The sequence below is a fragment of the Aphis gossypii genome, chromosome X (assembly GCF_020184175.1).
Source record: "Aphis gossypii isolate Hap1 chromosome X, ASM2018417v2, whole genome shotgun sequence".
NCBI classification, from domain to species: Eukaryota; Metazoa; Arthropoda; class Insecta; order Hemiptera; family Aphididae; genus Aphis; species Aphis gossypii.
Window position 1 is genome coordinate 3321726 of NC_065533.1, and position 21119 is coordinate 3342844.

Below are 21119 nucleotides of genomic sequence, written 5' to 3' on the forward strand. Positions count from 1 at the left end.
TACGCCACATATCAATATTATAATAAATAGATTGGTAACTTAATTATTGTAAATATATATTAATATGTTCAGAAAAACTGAACAACCCGAGAAAATTTGTGCCCTAAATTTTATACGAATAACCTGTAAATTGGTACCTTATACAAGAAAAAATACTGCATGCGCCTTTCCAAATATTTTAAAGATATGTAGATTCGTGTAATCAATAATCATGAATTAAACAAAAATCAATATTGATAAATGGTCAATGTATATAGTTAACAATTAATGTTTGTTCTAAATATTTTATCCCACGAAAAACTAGCAAACCTTATAGATTGTATTTATATAAAATCTACAAATAAAAAAAATAAAGAACCTATATCTTAATTCTTAATCATATTTAACAAAAAAAAAAAAAAAACATTAAGTATAGGTATTTGATAAAGCTACGTGAGATAAGTAAATAACCCATAATTAAGAGGATTGATTAGAAAAAAATTAGGAACGATAACGTATATTATTTAATTAAATAATATGTTCATAGTTCACTGTTCACACTACAGATTATTCTAAGATAGAAAATATAAAAAAGTGAAAATATGTAGTCAGTTTTTTTTTTTTTAAATTAAAATTAACTAAAAAGTGATAAATAGTAATTAATAATTATATTATATAGTATATTGCTCTCGATAATAGCGATCGCGATTGGCCGGATCTAGCACAGATACAATGGTAGAAGGAGACGATTTTTCGGTATCAAAGTCGACAATAATTAATAATATGTAATTGAAAAACAATTATTAACAATTATTAATACAAGGACGAATAAATAATATGGATAGTATTTTGAAGTATTTTTTTTTTGCTTCAGCCTAAATTTTCCAATTTACCGGAAAACCTTGGTTTTAGTTTTTTTCTATTAAAGTTTTACATTTTCCAATTTTCTGAGACGGTATGTATTGTCTTATTTAGAGCATATTGTACTCTTACGTACTGCACGTGACGAGGAAAAACACAAATCATCAATACTTGGTTATATAAATAAAATAATGATTATTACTTTGGCATAAATTATAAATTAAATATTTTTTAATATTTTTAATTCAATTTTTAATTCTATTAATATTAGTTATGATTTCTTAGAATATTTTTAGCAATTTTTATAGATTTAAAAAATAAATTTCAATCCCATGTTTGAAGTTTAAGTCAACAATAACATAGATCCAGTATAGTATCATTTATTTATTTAAATTTATATATATTTACATGCGTTGTGCTACAATTTAGGCAGTGAGTAGAATGTCGAGGTTCTGATGGTTTTCATAACGGAAAAATTATCAAGGACTTCTACACATTCGACGAAAATATATTTATGAATGTAATGTAAACAACACAACTAATAACTGTAATGAGGTACAGATGGTAAATTATAATACAGGTATCGCCGTTGTTGAGATCGACGTCTGAATTTTTAATAGCCGTTTCATTTTTTAACGCTTAAGGCTTAAAGGTACTTGTCAGAAACTCAAAAATAGAAAATGATACGTTTCCGTATAATCTGTTGTACATGAGAAGTATACCTCAATCGTACCCACTTAAATAATAATATTATTATTTTTCTTGTGTGTAATACACGTGTGACGTGTTCAACTGATCATAATACAACATACAATTCAAGGAGGTTAGGTGTGTACGATATAAGACAGATTACATCAGTAAATTAGGTACGACCATGGCTGCGATTACCACACGGTGTGTTGCGTTTATAATAATAGACAATTATTATTGTTGGTATAGGTACAAACAATAAAAACGATCAACTGTATACTGGACGTACTTCTAAGATCTATTTTGTTATACGTTTTATTTTAATTTAAACGTAAACATCTGAACTTGTTACGATCTCTGTAGAAAATTTACCCTTCCCGCAACAGCTTAAATCATGAAGAGGGAGGTTTAGGTACATATCGTAAATATTTAATATATCATTTTAGTTTGTGTTGGGCATAAAAAAACTATTTTCTACAGTTTTCTCTGTGACGACAGAGGCTCGGCGACCGTGGTGTGGTAATATGTTCTAACTTCCAACATATAGGACTGTATTATTAACTATTTTTATTTCATTTTCACTATTTTTCAGTTATATATGTTAAATAACTGGGTATATACATATTTTTTAAAGGATCTTTTAACCTCTATTTTGTCATTTTGTGATACAATTATTATGATGGATTTGTCGTTTATATTTTATAATAAGTGTGAAAAAATTGAGTTCATTTTCAAGCCCAACATGACATTAGGATTTTTAGTTGTACATGCGAACATTTGTGTCCACTTTGCTGTTAAATACCAAACATATACTATTTATTTACTGTGTATCAACTATCAGCTAATTAGTATAAATCATTTAGATAATAATTTTTATTAATTAGGTACATAATCGTTTAATTAATTAAATATAAATGCTATCAGTGATATATGTAATAAGTTATTCTATAAAATACCAGTTGGGTTTTCGTTAATGTATGAAATTTATAGTCATCATTAGATAGATAACCGAGACTGGAGTAGATAACATACAATATTTGTTGCCGTTGTCTTTTTATTATTAAAAATAATAAGATAGGCATACAGCATATTAGATAACTTTACTTAAGGTCACAATTTAGTTTATGTGCAGAAAAGTTTATTACGCTTAGTGATATCCCAGATGAAGATATTTGTCTTCGAAAGCCATCCGAATCCTAATCACTATAGGTAATGGTCAATGGTTTTTCAAATGTCATTCAAAAACTTCGTGTACTAATAAATAAATTGTAATAATAATCATAAATAAAAACTGTAATAATAATAATTTAATAATTTTAATCGATTTACGTTGTACAAATCAAAATTGACTTTTTCAAAATTAATATTTCAATTTTATATATAGATTCAAAATGAGTTTTAAATATATTAACTAAACCGTTATTGTTAGCTTATAAAATATTTAGTTATTTTATAGAATTACAGAATTGTATAAATTAACGCTAATATGTATATAAATAAATAAATAATGGTTAAGAGCTTTTTTTGCAGTTAAGTTCAACGTAAGAAAATATTATTATGATATGTATTTTATAGGAGGTATAATATGTAGCAGTGAATAGGTCATGCAGCAGATGCATGTCTCTTTTAATATGACCGAAAGCTCACGAAATTGAAAAGTACCTAAAGTGATTTCATAATATATAAGTATAATAACAATCAAAATAATATTATAGTTTACGATTTAGAATTTATTATCAGTAAGATAATTTAATAATATAATTTTTAATCATGAAATTCATATCGATTAATGTTTGTTGAATCAGAGTAATTATAAATTAATTGCCGTCACCGATATAGTCTGTTTATAATGATATACTTAATTATAATATATTTACGTTTAATGTATATGATTTACGGACAAATAATAATATTAATTATTTTGGTAATGATAAGTATAAGTAATTAGGTACTAATAAGTAAACCTCGCAGACAATATCCTCTTACTAATTTAATTTTTATAATATTTCCTAATTAATTTAAAGCTAAAATTTACAACTCATTCAATGTTATACGCATTATTATTTTGACAAAATCTCCAACATTTTTAAATTATTGTGTAGCTACAATTTTTTATACTTAAGATTTGAAAGTTAATACAATAAGGTTCCTTATGAGTTCTTCAACTTTTGAAATCTAGAGTTGGAAATTTTAGTTTATTTAATTAATTTTGTTGTTGTATTTATATATTTATATGCTACATTGTGCATACAAATTTAAATTTTTGAATGGAAACTAACGGGTAATGGTAAGTATAATATTGTGACAGACCTTATATTTGTTGTCCAATTATACAACTGACAGTGATTAAAATATATGTACATTAAAAAAAGTAAATTAATTGTAAAATGATCTGTAGTACTAAATCGCTGCAGAGAAGACGAAAATTTAAAATTTTTAAATATTCTGTAGTCGAACGTGACCCGTATATAAAGGCGGTGGGTACAAAATATGTTATTGCGCATTTATTAAATATGCATGCAGATTTAGTATAAAATAATAATATGGAATTTAATAAAACGTTACAAATACAACGATGACGCATAGTGAAAATAAAAGAAGGTAAGTCCAATGTAAATACACCCGAAACACTGTTCGCCGCCCGCACCGTTGAGTGAGTGTGCAACCCTCTACATGTCCGATCTCCTGAAAATAAGAACCATCATGATACGTATCGAAGTCTGCACATACACAATACTGGTATATTTACACAGCTGCAGGTAAATAGATATAGTACGTCATATTTATTCGGTTTTCAAATTATTATTATTATAATACCTTTTTGCGCGTAGGTGCGATAGCGGTGGGTAAGCATAGACTTGCGGGGAAAGGGTCGTTGCGTGGGACTACTGCCGGCGGCCGGTGGGTGTGGGTCACGGGTACTCCGGCGGATGCGTGCGCATCACATAGACCGTCGGTGGGTGCATGGTCGGGGGTCGGTGGTAGCGATCGCGCGGGGCGCTGCGGATGGAGGGTGCGGTCACCCCAACCCGCCGGCCGAGGGCTCGAGCGTTCCCATAGGACGCCCGGGCTTTCTGGGCGACAACGAAGCTACTAACGCCCGTCCGCCAGGAGCTGTGTTCGGCTAGCAGCATCCCCGAAAACTTCAGTCGACAAACGGCCACCAGACTATCTCATCGTCAACAGCTCACACCATGCGCTGAAGCTTGACGACGAATCTTGGTAATATGACTTACATAAATATTATTAGCATTATATAATATATATTATATTAAATAAAATAGGTATACTTGTAAATCACTATTATTATAAATATTTTATTTTCACACATTTTATGTAAAAACGATCAGTTAACTTTGTCAAGAAAATTTAAAAAAAAAAATATTCGTGTGAAAAAAAAATATTATCTTTCGACTTTAAAACAATTTTATTTTTTATTTTTTATTTTTCTAATAGCGCGTCTAATTTAAATTTTAACACATACATTTTATTAGGCAATTTGTTAGGTGATACTCAAATATAAATATATTGTTTTACTTTTATTCTTTTTTTTTTTTTTACTAAATTTCTGATTAGAATGAAAACAATATTATATTTTCCGAAAATTTCTCCCATAGTTTTCATTTTTTTTTCAAAATTCAATAATAAATTATTACGTCGAATAAAATAATATAAATTACACACGATATTACAACTTTTAAACTAATTGTTTGAATTTCTTAGAAATATTTTATTTTATTATATTTATTATTAATTGCTTAAAATAAATATATTTTAGAAGTATTTATAATTTTAAACAATGTTTATGTATATTTAAAATTTATATTATTATTAGTATTTTGAAATTTAATTTCATACTAACGAACTAAAAGAAAGTTTTTTACTCCTATAATTTTTTTTATTGAAACTGATTGAAATTGTTTCGTAGTATATTTAAGATTTAATTTTTATCACGTTAAATAAAAAAAAAAAATGTTTTCAAAGTATTTTTTTGTATTTGAAAAAGAGTAAACTATAATAATATAATAATAATAATAATAATAATTTACATTAAGATACTATTTTTTTCTTTTAATAACATGTAGCTCTCCTTAATTTCTAAATCAAATAATGTAGTATGATAGATGAATAAATATATAAAAAAAAAAAATAATTGTGAATACAATGTATATGGTTCTCTTGTAATTCAAAATAATATCATAACAAAATATAAATTTTTAGTTAGAACATTAAAAAGAGAATAGAAATGTTTTTATTAATGTTAGTAAAAAATTTCACCTTATAAAACTAAAAACTAGAAAAAATAAAGTAATCATTTTTAGATTTAATTTTTACGGGCGTTGGTTTTGGTTATAACAAATCCTGATTAAAACCACTTTAAATTAATAATAAACGTTTATTATGTTTTGACAATGTTTCTATATTACTACTAGATAAATAAAAATTAAATTAAATTAATGTAAAAAATGTAACATTACATTAAGAGTGTTTATAAAAAATAATATTTATATTATATTTTTCGTACGAGGATATATTATACATTTAACATAATTAATTTATGTGTTATCTGATACCTATTATATGTTTTTAAAAATATCAAAAATAATTGTTATTATTCATATGAAAAATTAATTTTGTAAAAATATTAAAAGGAGGAATGTGTAAGTCCAATAAGTAATAACTCGTCGTTTTTAAAATCAACTTATGTTAAATAAAAAAAAAATATTAATATGTTTACTGTTAAAAAACATTGCTATTTTTACTTTATCAACACAGTAAATTATTTAGTTTATAATTATTTGCATTGTATTATCCATGGTGACATTATATTATCTAAATCCATTTAAAACATTATCTCCATCCTTTATCTAATATTACAGTGGGCTGATAATTATTATCCGACCGCTGACAATCTAAATAGAGATTAATTGATTCGGTTTGTATGTGTATATCATTTTATGTTCAAATATTGGTGTATGTATCTAAACCTTGTTTGAGAATTGTAAATTATTAATTTTTAGTGGTACAATAATATAGGTATAGCTGTGTGCTTCACGTGTGAGATTATTGAGATTATTCGTAAATGATATTCTCGTACATGATATACATTTGTGAATTTATATTATGTTTATGAATATCACGTATTTTTTGCTTACAAAAGAGAACAAATTAAAGAAACAAAAAATAATTTTTTTTTTTTTACTGTTGAAATCCGCTCGTTTTTGCTTGTGAGTTGAATAATAATATATTATTATCTGTCTACCTAGTACCTAGGTACTATTACATGGGGCGCATGTAAACTCCGCCACAAGTACCTTTTTTTACTGTTAGCTCCACCAGAAAAAAAAAAACAGGTAAAATTAGGCTCATGTAAACTCCACAAAAATTAGGTAAAATTGAGTTTATGTAAACTTCGTCAGTGAAGAAAATCAAGTAGTAGTATAAAATTAATATGATACATTATTAAAAAAAAAATTACAATATAATATAATATCATATCATTCACATTAAGTATTAAAATCATAGTAAAAAAATCATAATACCTAAATAATCACTGTACCTAATAATATAAAATCATATGTTTCATAACTTCATAATAATAATTAATAATCCTCCACATTAAAGACTTAAATCATAGTACCTAAAAAAATCATAATAAATAATCGTTATACCTATAATAATATAAAATCATATTTTTCATAATAATAATTAATAATCATCCACATTAAATATTTAAATTATAGTAAAAAAAATCATAATAAATATAAATAATCGTTATACCAAAAAATCCAAAAATATATTTGTTAGGTATGTCATATATGTAAGCTAAAATGATATGATATAATTTGTAAATATTTTAAGTCTTGTATTATTCCATTGGTGTACCTATTTATAGCATCCTGTAACACTGTCAGTTTTTTTTTTTTTTTTTGATTTCGAATTTCGAAACTGGCCGAGTTTACATACACCCATTACAGATAAGAAAAAAAAACCTGGTGGAGTTTACATTAGACCTTTTAATACCTTTTTATTTTGACCGATATTCTGGCGGAGTTAACAATTGCCCATTACATGATACCTAAGTACGAAACGAAGGTAATAGAGAGAATAGAATTGATACGTAAAATTTGTTAAAAACCAACGACACGTGCCCAATAAAAATAAAAATAATATACTTTGTGGAAAAAAACTTCAGTGAAACGACGTACAATAGCGGGCGCCGCGTAAATAATTAATTTTGGGTATTTTTTTTATCCTGCATACATTATTGACAGTTTCAACGAGTGAAGACGAGCGTGTCTAGCTGTCGATTTTACTGACTAGTTATAATAATTGTACTTATATGGTTCTTATATAAAAAAAAAGAGTGTTCAAAATACTATAAGCACGCATTAAAGTGTGTAGGTCGTATCCTTATAGTAAGGACTATTATAAGTTGTCTTTAAATAATCACAATTTTCGATATACACTTGTCGCAGTGGCGTAGTTCATATTTGTCAGCAAATTCCGTACATCGTAATCCCCTACATCTATTCCCCACCGAATTTTCAAGTGACTTTACAAACATCAATTTTATTTTTTGAAGGTCAACATACAAATATTCATATCAGGACACCAAAACGAATAATACCTAATAATATAAGTAAATTTATGATAATTGCTCCATACTTAGGCGCACAATAATATTGCGTTCTTCGCCAATGTTGTTGTTATAAATTTCCAAGTAGCAAATTCGGTTGTATCATAATTCTTATTATAAAGCTATAGTCATTTTGTTTGCAGAATAATTTTATTCAAATATACTCAACATGAATTTAATTTATCTTTTATAATTAGAATAAAAATATCTTGTACTGAAACAGGCCATTTTCATTATTTTTTTCAATATAGATTTTTTACTATCTGTTGTTATTTTAATCCAGATTTTGGATATTTGTGACACAAGGAATTTTTTCCTAATATGTTTTATTATAATAAATAAATATAATAACATATATATAAAATGACAAAAATAAAAATAACTACATTTTGACGTTTTAAATTCACAGTTGAAATTTTCAATAAAAATAATACCAGCGTGTTTGATTGTCACAAACTCTTTAGATTAAAATATGATTTTCTATAATCTTCATAGTACATCCCCTTAATAAATTGAAATCTAATAATATTTTAATCAAACAAACGTATATAGTATTATAAGAGTTAAGAGAGGGCTTAAAACTGAATTACAAAATATCGTGTTGACATTAAAGTCACATATCAACTCATTTACTCATTATTTACAATTATTTTCATTGAAATATAATTTATTTGTGTCTTACATGGACTTAATACGAACTCTTAATCATTATGTGTATCATATTAAAAATTAATCAACACACAGTATTTGCGAAAGCTTCGAAAGTAATTAAAACTGTCAATTCTGGACATAAATACAATAAAATGATTTACAATTTCTATTTCTTAATTCTATTGGTCGGTACAATAAAGTGTCATAGTTTATAAATAGGATCTAAACATTTTGACAGGGCTGTATTTGGACATTTTGCACCCCGGGGCATGATATTCCCTTTCACAAATCAAATTAAAAAAAATATTTTCTAAAATGTATGGTGTAACTATATTGTTATAGACAATTATATATAAATGTATATAAATTATTATTTATTAATATCATACGTTGCACGAGTGCGTATTTAGTTCATAAATCGTGGTTAATGTTATTGAGTGCAATGCGTTAACAATATCGAAGATAAATTTTTTATGGCAACCTTGAAACTGTTAAGGCACTTATACCTATCAAAGAATTGAGAAGGGTCCGTAGTACAAAGATTTTCTGTATAACAGGAGGTTCCTGTTTGCTCTTATCCATCTCTGTGTTGGAGTTGCTTTTTATAACTCTAAAAGCCACGCCGTAATTCACCTACTCAAGACAACAACAGTTATTATTATATTATTATATTGTTATTTATATTATAATTACACGAAATAAACAGTTTAGTTATAATTATTAATTTAATCGTGGTAATTTCGTGTAGATATATGTATCTTTTTTATCGATTTATTTCGACTATCTTGTAATGTAAATAAAAAAATAATAAGTACAATTGTCTCAGAGACTTCCAAAATTATGTTTTTCGTTTGTAACCACTAAACTGATCGATGTATATGGGCTTCGGGTTTGATATAAAATTGTCGACGTTTCCTATCAGTTTTACATTTGTGTAGTGACTAAGCGTCTGATTACAAAATATAATTATATCATTAATTACTAATTACTGGCGCATGAGTTAAGTACTATTAATATTAAACTTCTTATACTACGCAAACGTTTTTTTTCAGTTTTATTTACCACTAAAAATTAGAAATCACGAGCCGATATTAAAATTTGTTAACCGCGACATTTTGATTATTTTGAATTTTTTGTGTGTGTGTATGTATTTTCCCGGAAAAACGCGCATTTATTTCTCTCCTTGTCGCTGCATTGCTGTGTAATATTGAAAGTGTATATGACCTAATAATATAATAATATCACGTCCTATTAGGAATTGAAAATAACAAAATATTAAAAAATACACATTGAATTAGTATTTTAATTACTTGGTTGCAATTCAATATGAAAAATTACCAAATATTTCGATAATGATAGTAATAACAGTTAGTTAATATGTTCGTATAATATATAATATAATATTGTTACGTAACTTTTTTTTCTTAATTATCTGTCAGTAAATTTACACGTTTACTTTATTTTATGTTTGGAATTTTCAATAATACGAACTTGATTTTAATTTTTTCAAAACATGTCGTGAATCAACATAGAATATTTTACTAACTGATAGCAAAGATATGATATAGATTTCTTTTTTTAAAAATAAATTATTTACTGTAAAACCTAATCTAAAATTGATATAAAATATTCATCTTACACTTAATATGCATTAAGACTTGTTACAAATGTCATTTACATATCTAATTAAAATATGAAAAACCGAATATACCTACTCCCAGTTTGATTTAATAACTACATAATATGAAGTGAAAATTGTTAACAGACCTTAATGTTAATAAATTATTATTAATTGAACATAAACTAATGCAATAATTATTTTGTGTTACACTTATTGGTACGGATAGAAAATAAATAGAATTCATACATTTCACAATAAGAATCAGTATTAGTGTATTACCTACATAATATGCATGGTGTGGATCCTTCACATCGACGTGGGATAGTAAATAGTGTTAGATAAACATTTCCGAATACGATTTCAATCGATAAGTAAAACCAATAAGTTGTCATTAAAATATTTGTACAGGCATTATTCTTCAGTACATTATTGTAATTTTATTATAAATAATTTAGTTTTCGAATTAAACGATGCGATTAGGAAATCAAATAAATTATCGCGGCAGCGGCACTTAATAGTTTAATGTATGATTAATACAAAAGTTATTTTATTTTATCTAATTTAAATAATTTAATTTGGTCTTTTAAAACAACAAACACTTTAAATTTTCACCGTTTTTAAAATAAATAATATTAAAACACTTTGGCATTAAAATATAGTAACTTATTTATTTTTGATATTTGTATCGAATAAAGGAAATTCCACTAGGATTATATATCATCATGTTAATGTTAGTTCCCGTCAAGCAGTTTTCGGTTTTGTAAGAGTTATCAAACTACACAATTTAAATACGATGAAATATAAATTGATTCAACAAAATATAATCGCTTTGATTACAGCGCAAACATTTGAAATTACAACATTAACTCAATTTAGGTATATAGTATTATATATAGGCATAATATTATACGTATATACTCGTAGATCAATATAAGTAGGTAATGTTAATATTTAAACCTAACATTTTTAATACGTGCAAATTTGTTAGAAAAAAAAGATAAAATTGAATAATTATATTATATTTAAATTATGACTGATGGACTGGCGTGGCGTGAGAAACAGATACTAATCTGCTTTTCGTATAATAGTCATTATAATATTAATATTCAATATATTCATTACCTGTATCTACTTATTGCAAAATAAAAATAAATACTTAGAATTAAAAATGTTAATTTTTTTGTTAATATTAATTTTATGATAGCTTAATTATATTTGCGACTAAAAAAGCTTTTAATGTAATAATAATATTTTAATTTTAAACGTACTCAAAATATCTTTCGAAAAAATCGCAACCATAGATAATATACTATAAATTCATATTAAAGTACCTTAGTACATACAAGAATATTCCCATTTTAATACAATGTTTTTGCCTTATCTTAAAATATAATATCAACATAGGTAACTTTCTTGACATTTTCAACTTTTTAGAATTTGAGATAAGCTTACTGGCACAGGGAATTATTGGTTTTGCAATGACGTATTGTCGTAATATTTTTAGTTATAAACCTTATTTTAGTTTCACAGGATTATTTATAAATTTATTAATTAATTACACTTACGAACAGTATTTAATTTTTTTAAACATCGGTTCTGTTCTTTTAGTTTTCCTTGATTGGTAGTCACCACTACCAGTTATCAACTGTCGATACAAAACAACAAGTAAGTGTATAATATGTTTGATGTTAATCTTATAAAACGTACGATTAATAACAAATGTGGCATTACTATTTTTTGACGTAACTAGTTAGTTTATTTTTTCAATCAATTTCATTATAGGTATCTAAAATATCCATTCAAATAACTTTACTTTTGACAGTTATTTTTAAGAATCATATGTTAAATTAGATTATAGTATAAATATCTATATTTTAACTAAAACTTATTATACAATTATTTTTTAGTTTAATAACACAGTTTACATACATATTATGTATTTTTAAATAATAATAAACAATTAATAAATATTCATTGATTAAATAATTTAATCGTGTGTTATTTCTTAATCTATTACAGCTGTGTGAATATAAATAATAAGAACTAACAATAGAATACATTTACTTACTCTTTAATAACTTTAAACATTATATGTGATTCTGCAGGTGGTAATTAAAAAATAATAATTGTTTTCATTTTAACCGTTAAAAAAATAAGTTATTTTTTGTGCCGTATTGAATTTAAAATGTTTGAGCTAAATATATTGTCATATTATTTTATTAACTTCTAAGTTAAATAATTCAAGTTAATTTTTCATTAACTTGCTTACTATATTTAAAAATACATTAATAGATTTTTATTCACATGCATAATTTGAATTACTATTTTTAGCTTCATAGTATTTATAATGAAATTGAGAACCAAATTTAATCATTTGATTAATCGTGAAAAATAATATTTCTCAATATTTTAATAGTTTGTTTAGTGTCAGTTTTATATCTTTATAATTGCAGAGATCGATTACATTATACAGTCGAATGTATACGCTGTCAGTAAACGTTTTAGGTGAATTAATCTATATAAGTCATAACTGAATAGACAATAACTTAATGATTATTTAACTAAAAATAATTTTTGTTCAAATTCAGTACTAAAAATCTATTATCTAATATGCATTTAATAAATAATAAGCAATGATAGAATCGAATTACTCGTATATAATATTTTTCATAAATTCATTTCCAAAAAAATTGTTATTTGTGTGTGCACACAGCACATATTGCAAGATAATACAGCTTTAAAATTCCATTTACACAATCTATTCATATTTAATTATATTTAGCCCAAGGTATATAAGTTGTTGTACATTTTACAGACATAAGAAAAGCATTCGACTACACTGCGTCAACCCACAGATTTGGTGATATCGGAGTTCACAAGAATCTAAGATTCAACAGGTAATATTTTAATGTATATTTGTATGTTTATATAATATATATAGCACTATATCTATTTAACAAAATATCATTATGTACTTTAAATAATACATCATTTAAATTAGAGTCCCACCTTCCACCAAAAATCATCTTATCTATTGTTCACTGAATAGGATCATTATTATTACCATAGCTTATATTATCACAAACGAATTTAGCTGTTTAGATTTACTTAATTTTTATATTAATTTAACGATGTTAAGCATATTGCTCATTGTATTAATAATAATTCTCGTTTCCTGTGATGTATTGTAAACATAGTATACCATATTGTTCACGTGGGTTGTGGGTGAACTTTCATCAAACAAACAAATAAATAAATAAATAATAGTGTAATGATATTTGTATATTATTTATCGAACCAAACATCAAAGTGTTTCCTGTGAATAGTAAATAACGTATTGAATTATGACAATTTAATGATTTGTATAACTTGTATTATAACTTAAGAAAATAGTCGAGATAAAACTGTATTCAAATAGTCAAATGCTATTAATTATTTTTTAATATAAAAATGAAAATTAATGATTTTGAATATATGATAAAAATTTAGTATAATATATTTATATAAAACAAAATATATAATTTAAATCAATAGCGGTTTGAAAATTGTATTTTATCGGGGCAAGCCTAAAATATACCACCAACCACTACACAAATTTGATATTTTATTAAATAAATAATCAGTTTGACTATGTTATTAGTACTTATACTTTAATATTATAATATATTTATAATATATATTATTTACTCATAATATAGATTAAAAAATATTAAACTATTTTAGGATAAATAAAAAATTAGGTGTAGCTATTTCAAACAATTTCAATATTATTAATGATAATCAGTGATCACCCACCTTAAATTAGCCCCGGTCTCATACATATTCAAACCGCCTCTAAATTTTAAATTATAAAATGGTAAGTATATTTCTTATTCATTGTTTAAGCATGCTATTGCCTATTTTAAACTTATTGGTTTTTAATGTTATCTTCTTGAAAAATGTCAGAAAACGTTGAACAAATCTTAAGGATTACCTCAAGACCAATACTTACTTTTTTTTACTTAAATAATATTTGAGAGAAAACGATCATGTAGCTCAACAAGTCTATAAATATAAATAAATTATAATATATTAATTTTTTGTTTAAGTATTCTGCTATAAGATATTAATAATCCAATTAAATTATTACATTCAGTTCATTTCGTTTTTAAAATATGCACTTCAACGTTCGTGACTGTAGAGATTTCAGCAGTGCATAATGTTGTTGTTAACCGTTGCAAAAATAATTATTTAAAAATAATGTACTTGGACGGCGCCCCACAGCGGCGAGCACACGCTATATTTTATGAAATCTACAAATATTTAAATATACTTGCACTATTGGGCCGTTTCAAACGGGAAATTCGTGTTCCGTTTTCGATTCCGGTATTTTCATGTAGCGTTTGCAGTCGATCTCGAAATTCGGACGACGTTCGACACCAACAATTGCTATCATTTTTTCGATTCATATCCCGTGATGTACAGACGTGCTTATTTATGCGTGTATTTCATCAACCCTAGTCCGACGTTTACAATCAGTACAAAAAATAAAAAATTACATAACAGGTATCGTTATTCAAGTAGTACAGTTAAATTAGCTCATCCCGTTCTTGCAAAATACAATTGAATAATAATAGTATTTCGTTAGGTCCGTGGCCATTATTATTATCTGCGTGTCGGTGTGGAAATTCGTCCACGTGTCGATGTATAAAACAATTCGAGTGCTGAAATGTAATAAAATACTTTTATACGTATATGTCTGTCAGTCTTTCTTCATCTATGAAGTGCACTTAAGTGTATTAGGTATAATAGAAAAAGCTAGAAAAAAAAACAATATTAAATAAATAAAACGCCAGGTGAAATTTAATCAAAAATCGTGTCGACAAGGACTCGGTTCAACAACGCGTTCGCTTTTTATTCGATTGGTTGTGCATTTTTACACGAAATAGAACACATATTATATCGATTCACATTTCAACGTGAAATCCATAAATATGGAATTATCGGTAACGGTTTATTCGTGACAGTTCAATTGTGTTACTAAAAAAAAGAGGCAAATTCGCAAGTTTAAACGGTAAAAACGTGCATTGAAATACGTATTGATCAATATTCTGTCGTATAACAATTTTAATTTCACTACATAATAGCGATGATTGCACAGACAACATATTATATAGGTATAGCCGTATAGGTAAAACGTGCTTACTATACGTGTCATTACAAGTCAAAAGAAAGATTTAAATGTTGTTTTCGGCATCAGTTTGAATTAAACAATTATTATAATATGATTTAATATTTTAACTGAAGAAATACAAATCATCCGCCCAAATGTCAAATAAATTATTATTATAATATAATATGGTACTATTTTAACATTAGACGCAATATTATTATAATACAATAAGTACAGTGATTCGCCAAATCAACCCAATTATACGCAATTATATTATATTATTTTGTAATTAATATTGATAATAAAAATAGTAATTTTTGGACCGAGAAAACATTTCGCTCAGCGATTATTCCGGTGATGATTATTTTTAACTAGCTGTTGTTGATAAATCCAAATAAGCCAGTATACGTATTATAGTTTTTTTAATAATATTTTTAAAAGTTGTTTTTATTGAGGTGGAATAGGGATAAGGTCTTTAGTATAAAAATCGAAAAACTTTATTTTTTTTTAAACTTTTAATACAATTTGTGGCTTTGATTATATTATAGGTAATTAATATTTTATACAGATTGCTCAAATCATATTATTCATAAAATCTTAACTGTTTGAATACCTTTGAAAACTAAAATTATTTTTATAAGCACACATAATTTTATAAAGTCATATTATAAAAACTATTATCAGTTAGTCTTTTTTCGATGTATTTATTATTACTTTCAAATTTATTATCGTAATAATAAAAACTAAATGACTTGTCTTGTGTCTAGGCGATCGGAGTAAGACAAAAGAGGGTCTTTATGACTTTGTGCGCCTTATATAATATCACAATACCACGTTAAACAATACGATCGATCATAATATTTTCACATCACTATAACTAACTGTCGGCTAAAACAATAAACTAGTAAAATATTACTCTGAAAAAAAAATATATAATATAATATATTTACTTTCCTAATAAATTATATTTTAAGTTACTTCGTTCATTTGAAATGAAATACCTAATAATTATATTAAAACTATTTGTTTTTATTCAATGGTATTATTTGAATGTACACTACGATAACATTATTCATTAGGTTTTTATTATTTGAACAGTGATAAATATTTCAGTGACCGACGTTATTTACAAAATGACAAATGTGCGTCGATTTTATCATTCTGCTAAATAGTAATGAAACATAAATACTAATTTTTAAAATTATACAATACATTTTGTGAATTAAGTTTTCAAGTCAATACAATACTTCAGAATAATTGGCTTAATTTATAGGTAGGAATCGATCACAGTTACTGGGTAGTGGGTATGGTTATTATTTTAACACATAAAGAAATGTGAAAAATTTTTCTCACTTTACTAAAAAAAAAAAACCACAATTTCGTAATATTTCTATTAAAATTAATAAAAATAAAAATAAAATCTTATTGTTTTTAATCAATACTAATAAAATATGCATAAATGTATGAGTATTATATAGTCCTGTTTAATCGTGATAATCATTATCACAGTTAGTGATATTTTCAACATATTTTTTTTACCAAATTTGTGTAATTTAAAACAATATTAAAGATTACCAAAAGGTGAGGAATATTTTTCTGTTAAAATTTAAAATATTTTTTGACTTTTACAAATTATCTTTCTATAGAAGTATAGATAATATTTATAAATAAAAAATAAAAAATATATTTTTATATCAATTGTGTGGAGACTTGGGAAAACATATCTGCCGGCTTACACACTAAGCCTACACGATTTCCGCTAATGTAAAATATATGATGTCATATTATAATCTAGTCTTATGTTCAAAGGAATTTTAATTTTCAAACATTTGGGAGAAGGGTGGTAGACTAGTAGAGTCATAGTTGTTATAACAAACTACCTATATTTAATTAATTTTCAAAAACGTTAAACAGGAAAAACAATTTATTAACGATAATTTTGAAGTAAAAAATAAATATCGCTCACTGACTGACCACCACTTGAAACATATTTTATAGTATGATATCATGAATTTTTTCAAGTACTAATTTTCATCCTTTATAAGTACGTTATATTTCGTAATAAAATGAATAGAGCTTTAATTATAATGCATTATCGCGATTTATTATAATATATACGTATATATGTAGCAGTGTAAGTTATGTATTTGTTTTATGCATCAAGGATTTCAAATATATAAAATTACCTTTTTTAACGTATTTTAAGCTTTTTATATTTCAAGTGCTGTTTTTTCAATCTTAGTGCTAATGTTACTGGTCTATGTTTGTATTTAGATTTATCCAATTTCTTTTATAAATTTTAGTTTTTTAATGGAAAATTTTGTAGCAAAACAAATTTTACAAAGAAATATTGTACGTACACATACTTATATTTTTTTCACATTCGTTTGATTATTGTTTTGAAGATCTATTCAATTATTAATTAAGTAAATACGCTTTCGTTGGTATTTTAAATATTTTCAGGCAATACTAAACCGCATATATTAAGAATTATTAGGTTATAGTAGATATTGTTTTTTTTAGTATTTTAAAGTTTTATGATTTTGACCTACACCGATTTCGCCAATATCAATTTAGTATACTTATACAATATACATACTAGGTACTGGTGCAGAAACGATTGCGCAATGTTTAATTGAAGCGTGTATAGTATTAATATAGTTGGCGGTACAGTAGGTCACGCACAGTTTCTTTTGCAGGACTTTTTTTTATAATTTTTAACGCAATACGCGTTTTATTTGTTTAAATGCAATTGAATTTCGTGTTTCAACGAGTTTTTACTTACACGCATTACTGCAGTGCACGCCATTAATAATATTATGAGGAACGATAATAATAATATATTTTACATTAACACGTGTTAAGTAAATATAGGTTAGATACATTTAGAGTTTATAGACTGTGGGAAAATCATAAGTAGATAATTTAACTTTGAGCATTCTATAAGTTTGTAAAGTTAAAAATAGGAATCAAATTCCCGATTTATTCTAGATAAAGTGACTTTAAAACCTTTATCTTGAATTTATTTTGTATTTTTTTAAATTTTCAGTATTTAAATTTTATTTTTATTATTGCATTATAAATATAAAATATTAGGTTTATATTTTTAATCATAATTTCAATTTTTTTTCTGGAATTTATATCTGCAATTATGTATGCGAGACTCAAGAGAAAAAATTATCTTCTATACGTCTCATAAGTTTTAAATTTAGCAATTATTTATATTTTACGAGATTTTTACATTTTTTGTATTGATACATTGTCATTATATATATTATCATTATCAATACTTAGCCAGCTGGCTTGACCGGAAAAAAGATTTAATAAAAGTTATCAACAAAATAAATTAGAACACCAATTACAGACAATAAGGAAATATAAAAAAAATAACTGCTAATGAGCACTACTAAAAATTAAGATTCAGTGATTTTTGACAAAATAAATCTTATCATTTTTTAAAAATATTTTAAAAATCATTATGCTATAATATAGGCGATTTATTTATTTCAATCTTATTATGTGAGCTAAATAATTAGTTTTCTTTATTATTTTTTTTTTTAGTGGTTTGAATAGGATCAATTACTCCAAAATTTATGTTATGTTCAGAATTTATACATAAAAAGCGATTACCAGATTTATTTTTGTACTTTTATTTGATCATATCCTATCAAACGATATATGATAAAAATATGGAATCTCTATTTTTTTTTTTTAATAGTGCTGTTATTTAGAATCTAAAATCTGAAATTTTAAAATTTACATTATAAACCATGGTTTAAAGTTTTTTTTAGTTTTTTCGGGTTATTAAAGGATTGTCCTGCGATGATATAAATTTGTACTTTTTGGAATTTAAATTCTTGTTTTCTATTGTAAATTATTTAGTGTTAAGTTTTTTGAACATTTTATGCACCTAGCTTAGCACTTGAATGAGTTATATCTCAGTTGAATCTCTTAAAATGTTTATACTAAGGATAGTAGTTCACAAAAAATGTTTTAGTAAAAATATAAAGTTGACAATATTACATTAGATTTAATATTTATTATACATAGAAAATTCTTTCAAAACTATTTTTGATGGGCCAATTATCTATAATACATAAAAATAACTCGAAACTCTTATTTCACTTAATCATTTTGATGAGTAAAAATTTTTAGAAAAAATATTTGATGCATATTTTACAGTAAATAATAGAAAATTATGTATCTATAATATAGGATACTTCTTAAATAATATAAAATATTTCAATAATTTGATAATATGGTGTTATGACTTAATGTATATTTAAATATTTCAAAAAGATTTAAGATTTAAGATTTTGAATAATTACACTATTGATGAAACATTCTTGTTAAATTATCTAAAGCATATAGTTAGATATAAGTAGAGCTAAAATAGCTCATATGCATTTTAAAACTCTTTTATAATAGATATTATTCTGTTCCGTTTTAGAAATACTTTTTTTCGACATCTTCGTAAAACTCAATTTATTTCTAGAAATCGTAGTTAAAAACAAAAGTCGACATTGTATTAAAAAAAATGTCAAGAAATCGCTGTGAAAAAAAAATAGATAAATTCCTGTAATATTGCATTATAAGTTCGAGTATTTGATGTTCGATACACGCACGGATTTATTGTATATTTGTAAATAATGAACACGAATTAATTATGTGCAATTTACATTGTAAATAAACATGAAAAGCTACTTGGGACAAGTGCGACGGTAGTGTCACGACATTTTCGACAGATTAAACATATTAAATCGTACTTATACGTTTTACGTTATTACAATTTATTACTTTATACTTTTTTTGTAAGAATGGGTGAAAATGTTACAAAACATATTATCGACCTACACAAATGACAACGTGCGTCAAACAATATAATATTATTATCGTTTCACGTTAACGTGCGTCATATTTCAAAATGAACTGAACTGGACACACGAAACCGGCCCACATTTTGTTGAAACATATCAACTTACATGACGTACTTAATTCAAATAGACCCTTAGTCCGGATCGTGCGGGTCTTACGAATATAGGTGTGTCATACTAACGGTTTTCATCACGTCCATAGCCCAGCCGATATAATAATATAAAAGCGTATAATAATAATAATCTTCATAAACAACCACAGTATAATGTATTTAATACATACCACAAAAAATTAAAAACAAAATTTTAATTTATAAATTTTGAATTATGATTTTTTGTATTTAAACGTGGTTTTAAATTAATATTAACACAATAAAAAAAAAATCAACATTAGCCTGATAACCTATTGCCGTCAAATCTTTTATGCGAAAAGATGATTGTATTTTTTTATTTTATGTAAAACTAATTATAATTATTTATTAGTATATTGTACTTGGTCTTAGAAAATTATACAAAAGCACCGGTTAAGTACATAAAATCGAAGTATTGGAAAAAAATACATATAGAATTTTTTATAACTATACATATTATTATTATCTGCAGACGAAATGGCGTCAAATATGCGTCATACTCGTGTGTGCTCTTTAGTGA

At 25.2% G+C, this 21119-nt stretch overlaps 1 protein-coding gene across 3 annotated transcripts in view; it reads left to right on the forward strand.

Annotated features, from left to right (window-relative positions):
• The first annotated feature begins 4660 nt into the window (after positions 1-4660).
• The window catches only part of LOC114131789 (uncharacterized), an 89052-nt gene continuing 72593 nt past the window's right edge, over positions 4661-21119 (forward strand). For 2 of the 3 annotated variants that reach the window (XR_007605468.1, XM_050205156.1), the window contains exons 1-3: positions 4661-4752; positions 12051-12107; positions 13258-13339. The gene's annotated coding sequence lies outside the window, so the exon portion shown is untranslated. The remainder of the gene's footprint in view (positions 4753-12050; positions 12108-13257; positions 13340-21119) is intronic. The other variant, XR_007605469.1, reaches the window with a different exon arrangement.